Here is an 8,369-nt window from a genome sequence, read left to right on the forward strand (position 1 = left end):
GATAGATAGATAGATAGATAGATAGATAGATAGATAGATAGATAGATGAATGGATGGATGACATGGACATCCTTGGGTTATAAGAGAAGGGAAAAGGAAATAAACCAAGCATCTATATAGTACCTGCTATGTGCCAGACACTAGTTTGTCTTTTTTTAACAAATATTTTCTCATTTTTTTTCTCACAACAACCCTGCAAGGTAGGTGCTTTTATTATCCCCATTTTACAGTTGAGGAAACTGAGGCAGAGGTTAATAGGTTCAGTACTCTGTCCACTGAGCCACATAGCTGCCTCTTAAAAAGGAAGCTCCAAAAGTCACATACGGAATTTAAGACATAGATAGGGCGAGTAAACCCCCTGGGCTTTGCGCAGCCGCAGAACCCCTCAGATCTAGACCATGCAAAGGCAGTGGTCACTGACCATCATGTATGATGCAGCAGAACTCCCTCCCTCCAGTGATGTGTCTCTTCTGACTGCTGGTTCTTATTTGTGTGGAATCAGTTTCATAGACTCATGGGGAGGTAGAGGATGCCGATTCATCCAGCACTCATGCTCTGGAAGGATGGCTTCTGCCAGCATTCATGTGTCTCACTGACTCCCTCCTTGTGTAGGGCCTGCCCTGGGTCTTTCTTGCATGTGAGTTTGTGTCTGGGGCTCTTGCACAGGTCGGGTTCAGAGCTGTCTTATCTGCATCCCTGGGGGGTATGGCTCTTTGTAGACTTCCTAAGGGAGAACATTTGTCTGCCTGTGTACTTAAGGCCAATAAGCCTTCAATTACCTTCAATGGAGCCAACTGGCCCAGCTAACCCGGGGTGAAGCTTGCATTACAGGCTAGTGTCTGCAACCATCAATTGTTGGGAATGAAAACATGAAGAGCTGAGGGAGCATGACTATTGAGACAATGCTGAGAATTATATACTGTTCTATTTTAGGCATCAATGATGGGTAGAGCGAGCACAGGATCAGAAATCAAAAGACTGAATTTTACATCCTAGTTCTGACATTTACAAGGTGACTGATTGAATCCCTTCCCCATTCTGGACCTCCGTCTCCACATTGGCAAAATGGGAGGACTGGACCAGCTCCTAAGTCCTTTCCAGCTTGACAGTGATCATCCTGTTGTCTGTCCAAGAAAAGCCAGAAAGAGAAATCCAAGATCTTCCCTCGTGGCCCAACTTGTAAAGCATCATCTCAGGACTATTCTAGATGAAATTATCAGCCAGGATTAAGTGGTGGCACATGCCTGCCGTGGAAGCTAAGACTGGTGAATGCCTTAAATAAGGGAGTTCCAACCTGCAGTGGGGGAGGAGAGGTAAGGCATAAATGCTGCACAGGGGCCAGTATTAATATAGTGAATCCTCAGGAGTGGAGGACCACCAGGCTGCCTAAGAAGCAGTGAGTTGTCCCAGGTTGGAAAAACAGAAGAGATTAAAGTTACTGAGTCCATCAGCAAATCAACAGTAGGGACTGACCCAAGAGTAGCTGCTGCCCTTCCATCCTGGACAAGACAGGCAGACCCAGTCACAAAAGTCAGGGGAAGACTCATCATTTTGTCTGAAAACAAAGTGGGTCAAAGTAGAACCTAAGGGACACTTTGTGACTTGTTATATGTCTTTGAAAGTAACAAAACTATCTTTAAATGTGAACACATAAGGAAACCAATTTTAATGATATCCATCAGGGTGAGAATTCCCTTTACTAATACAAACTGCAACCCTCCTTTGAGTTCAAAGTTCATTATTCATAAATTTAGAGATTAAGTAGTCATCCAGTCCAGCACTCTCACTTTATGGTTGAGGAAACTGAGGTTTATACAAATTAAGTGACTTGTCCAAGGTCACAACGATAGTAAGTAGCAAGCTAGGATTCAAACCTGGATCCCCTGACTCAGTGTCCCTTCTGAGCCCCAGGGAGTTACTTGAAACATATATAGATTAAGTAAGAAACCAGTGCCATAGCAGATAGTAAGGAGGATCTGAAACCAGCCCTTCCTAAATCCAAACCTAGTACAATATATGCTACACCACACTGATTCTTTTTTTTTTTAAGCAAGCGGGGTTAAGTAACTTGCTCAAGGTTACATGGCCAGTTATTTCTGGGTGTGGTGCTGAGTATCTGAGCCCAGATTCGATCCAGGTCATCCTGACACTGGAGCCGGTGCTCTTACCCGCTGAGCCACCTGGCCACCCCTAAGCAATTGGGGTTAAGTAACTTGCTCAAGGTTACACGGCCAGGTGTTTCTGGGTGGGTGCTAAGTGTCTGAGCCCGGGATTCGATCTCCAGGTCTTCTCAACACTGGAGTTGGTGCTCTTGATCGCTGTGCTACCTGGCCGCCCCACACCACACTGATTCTTAATACGTTTATACATCTTTGAACCTAGGCCTTGCTGGCTCTAATCCTCATAGAATATCATTATATCATAGTCCTTCATATTTCCTTTATAAATCTTATAAAAACATAATTTTTACTCACTCTGATTGATAACAGCTGGCAATTATATAGTATGTTAAGGCTTAAACAGAGTTTCACAAATGACTCACTTGATCCTCACAACAACCTTGGGACATGAGTGCTATTATAATTCCTTTTTTATAGATGAGGAAACTTAATCTAGGTTAAATGATTTTCCCAGGGTCACAAAGGCAGGAAGTAGCTGAGGCTAGATTTGAATCTGGGTCTTCCAGACTCTAGGTCCAACACTCTATTCACTAAACCATCTAGTTGCCTTCTAGTCTGCTAAATCCATTAGTCTGAAATAGTAAGAATTTAACACACTAAGAAACATTTGCCCAAAATTTAATTTATTAATGGCTACGCTCTAGGCAGTTATTTCTTTAAATAAGTAAACAATTAGCTTTGCGAAAAAGCATGTGAACAAAAACCCAGCTGATTTGCATATTTCACAGCAATATCATGCATATGGACATAACACCAGTAAAAAGTAGCTATCTGCTACATACACAGTAGGAAAGAATAATTAACAACTTCACAAAAGGTTTTAATTATATTGTGATGGTGAAGTATAATCATTTATTAGCTTAAGACCCTATTCCTCAATTATAAGAGTAGTGTGTATGTAAAAATGTTGGCCAAGTCTAAAAGCTTGGGAGGATAAAAAATGAGCTCAGTTCTGGACATTTTGAATTTAAGATGCCTAATGGACATCCAGACTGGATGTCAACAAAGAGGTTAGGACTGGAAAAGTCAATTTGAGAATCATCAACATAGAGATGATAATTGAATTCATGGGAATTGATGAAATCACCAAGTGAAGTATGAAGGGAGAAGAGAAGAGGCACACTAATGGTTGGTAGACATGACCCAGAAAAAGAGACTTAGAAGGAATGGTCAGACAGGTAGAAGGAGAATCGAGAGAGTGGTGTCCCAGAAACCTACAGAGAAAAAGTGTCAGGGTGGAAAGAATGATCAACAGTGTCAAAGCCTGCCAAGAGATCAAGAAATGAAGATCCAGAAAAGGCCACTGGATTAGGTGATTTGAATGATGAGGTCAGAAGCCAGACAAAGAGCTAAGGAGAGAATGAGAGGAGAAGGGGAGACAATATAATAAATGGTTTTCTCAAGGAGGTTAGCTAAGAAAGGCAGGAGAGATACAGAATAGTAACAGAGATGGGTCAAGTGAAGGGTTTTGTTTTGTTTTGTTGAGAATGTGAATAAAAGGTAGGGAATGAGCCAGTAGACAAGGAGAGAATGAAGATAAGTGAGAGAATGTGAATGATGAAGGGGGCAATCTGCTGGGACAGAAGGTGATCACTAGGGCTGGAGGAGGGTTTGGCCTTGGCAGACAGAAGAACATCTTGAGATAAGAGTGAAGGAGACGATGGCAGGAGGTGTCCATGTGATGTGTAGATGTAACTACCTGGATTTTGACTGGTGATAGAGAGAACTTCAAAGGAGATGAGGCTGCTGGGTGACAGGAGCAGAAAGAGAACCTGGAAGTGGAGAATGAGGAACAAGGATTATTCCGATTTCCTTACCCTGACCAGCGAGTCAGAGGGAATGAGAGTCTTCGAAGCACACTGAAATAACTGATCACAAATCCTTTCTGAAGAAAGAAACCAGACCTTGAGAAACTGGCTTGAAGTTATAGTCCATAGCTTAAGAAATGAACTTTCAGGGGGCAGGGTCAAGATGGCGGAATAGAAGCAGAACCTCCCCTGGGCTCTGGCTTCCACTTTCCCCAATCCATGTAAAAGGGGACTCTAAACAAACTGGAGCTGCAGAAGCCACAAAATGACACAGAGAAGCTAACCTCCCACTAAGGACAGCCCAGCAGGCTGGCAGGAATAGGCCAGCACAGTGCTCTGGGAGCCAAGCCCAGCCCCACCAAGGCTTTAGCCCCAGGGCAGGCTTGACCAGCCCCAGGCCGGATGGACTCCAGATCAGCAGCAGCTGTGGCCATTTCCAGATTTATCAACATGTAGATGCGAAAGACAAAGTGGGAGGTCAGTGCAGTCTGGACCCAGTAAGTGGGAGTGTGTTGGCTGTTGCCCCAGGGGCGAGAAGCGACTGAGACTCCAGCACAGCCAGCCAGCGTCAAGTGGCAGCTTCAGCTCCTGGCCTGCAGAGTGTAGGGGGATCAAGCACCAGTCTGAGGGGTAATCACTCTTGCTTTAACCTGCTTCGATCTGGATTGCAGTCTAGGGTGGAGGTCCTGGGGTGTGTGTCCAGCTTGTCAGAGCATGTGGAGCCCTCAGAGAGGGTACCCAAATAATACCTCTGGCAGCTGAGAAAACCCCAGCGTTTGGGATGAAAGCTTCCCTGTCTGGTGGCAGAGTCCTACTGTGGCAAAAAGCCCAGGGGTCAAGTGACTGAGGGGCAACATGACCAGGCAAAGGAAACAAAGCAGACAGAAGATTCCAACATTAGACTCCTATTTTGGGGACAAAAAGGAGCAAAGCATGGAACAGGAGGAAGACAGTGAAGTCAGAACTCCTGCACCAAAAGCTTCTAAGGAAAATACGAGCTGGTTACAGGACCTTAAGAAGCAGATAACAGAAGTGGAGGAAAAATTTGGAAGAGAAATGAGAACAATGCAAGAAAATTACTAAATGAGAGTCAACAGCCTGACTGAGGAAAATCACACCTTAAAAAATAGACTAACTCAAATGGCAAAGGAGGCTCAAAAGGGCAATGAGGAGAAGAATGCCTTAAAAAGCCAAATTTGCCAGATGGAAAAAGAATCTCAAAAGCTCAATGAGGAGAATCATTGCTTCAGAATTAGAGTGGAGCAAATGGAAGCTAATGACTTTATGAGAAATCAAGATGCTGTTAAACAGATCCAAACAAATGAAAGAATAGAAGGCAATGTGAAATATCTCATGGGAAAAACCACTGACCTGGAAAATAGATCCAGGAGAGATAATTTAAAGATTATTGGACTACCTGAAAGCCATGATCAAAGTAAGAACTTAGAAATCATCCTCCAGGAAGTTCTCAAAGAAAACTGCCCTGATGTTTTAGAACCAAAGGGCAAAATAGAGATTGAAAGAATCCACCAATCACCTCCTAAAAAAAGATCCCAAAAAGAAAACTCCTAGGAAAATTATAGCCAGGTTCTGGAATTCCCAGATTAAGGAGAGAATATTACAAGCAGCCAAGAAGAAACAATTTGAATATTGAGGAAACACAATCAGGATAACCCAGGATCTGGCAGCTTCTACACTGAGGGATCGAAGGGCTTGGAATATGATATTCCAGAGGTCAAAGGAGCTGGGATTAAAACCAAGAGTCACCTACCCAGCAAAACTGAGTATCATGTTTCAGGGGGAAATATGGTCATTCAGTGGAATAGAGGACTTTCAAGCATTCTTACTGAAAAAAATCAGAGTTGAATAGAAAATTTGACATTCAGATACAAGAAGCAAGAGAAGCATGAAAAAGTAAACAGGGAAAAGAAATCATAAGGAACTTATCAAAGTTGAACTATTAACATTCCTACATGGAAAAACAATAATTGTAATTTATGAAACTTTTCTCAGTAGTTGAAGGGAATAGAAATATATATATATATATATGAAGGTATATGGGCATATGAATACATATGTGAATGTGTGTATATATGTTTACAGGTATACATAGAGGGCACAAGACCAATTTAACAGAAAGGGATGATACTTAAAAGTGAAATTAAGAGGTGAGAGAGGAATATAATGAGAGGAAATGGGGAGAGACAAAATGGGGTAAACTATCTCATATAGAAGAGGCAAGGGAAAATGGTTACAATGGAGGGGAAGAATAGGAAGGCAAAAGGGAATGGGTCAACCTTATTCCCATTGAATTTGGCTTGAGGAGGGAATGAAATACACACTAAAATAGGGTATCTCACCCTACAGGAGAGTGGGGGGGGGGGGGGGGGGGAGGGGGGGGGGAAAAGAGGGGGGGGGGGGGGAAGTTGGAAGCACCCACTTTTGAAAAGGGACGTGATCAAAGTAGAGAATAGAATAAGTGGGAGGTGGGATAGGAGGGAGGGAAATATAGTCAGTCTTTTACAATATATCTACTATGTTATTGTTTTGCATTAGCTACACATGTACAACCTATACTGAACTGCTTATCTTCCCAGTAAGGGTGTGAGACAAGGGAGGAAGGGAATGAATCTGGAATTCAAAGTTTTAAAATCAAATACTCAAATATATATAAATATATATATATACATATATATACTATTATTAATACCATCTTACATGTAATTGGGAAATAAGATATACAGGCACTGGGGTGTAGAGATCCACTGGAAAAGTTGAAAGGGGTATGGGAGAAGATATGGGAGAGAGCAGAGTGGAGGAGGGGATATCCTGTGGGACTGCTATTTTGGGGCGGTGGGTAGAGGAAAAACTGGGAGAAAATTTGTAACTCAAAATCTGGTGTAAATGAATGATGTAAATCAGAAGTTAATAAAGCATTTGGAAAAAAAAAGAAATGACCTTTCAGGATCTTTTAAATTATGTGTAGTCCCTGTTATACCATGCCAGATGAACCATAGGAGGTGCCTCTCCAGCACATGAACTTACAAGCAGGCATGGACAAGACTCACATGGCATTGGCATAGACATGGAAGAGCAGCGATGTGCTTCAATGGATGGAGCACCCACACTGATGAAATCACAGATTCGTAGGAGCAAAGCACGTGTTGCATGAAGTTTTCTCTTCACAAGGTGATATCTGAGACCAGCTATTACAATAAATGAAGTCAGGAAGTTCCCATCCTGATATTTTTCAGACAACCAGGAAATAAGCATGCTCAAACAATCCCACCAACATACACTGCCTCACCCCACCCCACCCGGTGCCTACCTAGCATAGAGCCTGGAACACCTGTTTGGAACAAAGCCCGGTAAAGCCAGGAGAAGGCCGGGTAACAAAGATTGGGGTGTTTCTGGTCACTTACGGGAAACCGTGATCAAACAGGTCCGGTGCAACTTAGTATAACCCTGGTTCCTAAACTAAAGAATGCTATTGAATGTTAAACAGATACTGGCACTGGAATGAGGCAGCCAAAAAAGCACCAGAACAAAGTCTTATCACCTTGCATCTGAGGCCACACACTATGGCAGAGAGAGCTCTATACCTGGAACTAGGAAACTGGGCTTTGAATCTTCATCCTAGGATTCTCTAGCTGTGTGACCATGGACAAGCCTCTTTATTTCTACATGCCTCCGTTTTCTCATCTATGAAATGGGGGCAAAAAGATTTATGCTACCTATCTCACAGGGTAGTCATAAGGAAACTGCTTAGTAATCTTTCAAGCATTATTTAATTTAAGATATTATTGAGAGGCTACAAAAAAATGGATAGCAATTATACAGAAATTATAAAGAACAAGCTTGGCCCCAAAGGAGGTAGGGGGTTCACAGGTGCTGAAAAATGCACATAATTTCCGGGATTTTTCATGTAATAATTTGTTTTGCTAAATGTTTACTTCTTTTCCTCTTTTTAAAAAATATTCTTTATTGTAAGGGATTGTTCTTTGGGAGGTAAAGAGGGAAATGAAAAAATGTGTAAAAACAAAAGATACTGGTAAAAATCTATTTTTGGAAAAAAATGCAGAATGACAGATTTAGGTTCAAGGTCAAGAGAACCTTCCTAATAATTACAGCTATCCCAAAGTAGCATAAGTTGCGTTGGGATGGGCTAGATTCCTTCTCACTCGAATATTTAAGCAGAGGCTGAATGATTATTTATTGGCTATATTACAGTGGGGACTCTTTGGGGGCTTTGATTGGAATAGCGAGCCCCTGAGATTTCAGGGATTGTGTGGCAAAGATAACAATATAGGTGCCCCATTCAGAAGAAACCAAAACTTGCTTTGCTCTCAGGTACAAAGGAGACAAATAATGACAGAGAGAC

Source organism: Petaurus breviceps, unplaced genomic scaffold (genome assembly GCF_028583685.1).
Source record: "Petaurus breviceps papuanus isolate PSGF00001 unplaced genomic scaffold, PetGlider_PUasm1.0 688, whole genome shotgun sequence".
NCBI classification, from domain to species: Eukaryota; Metazoa; Chordata; class Mammalia; order Diprotodontia; family Petauridae; genus Petaurus; species Petaurus breviceps.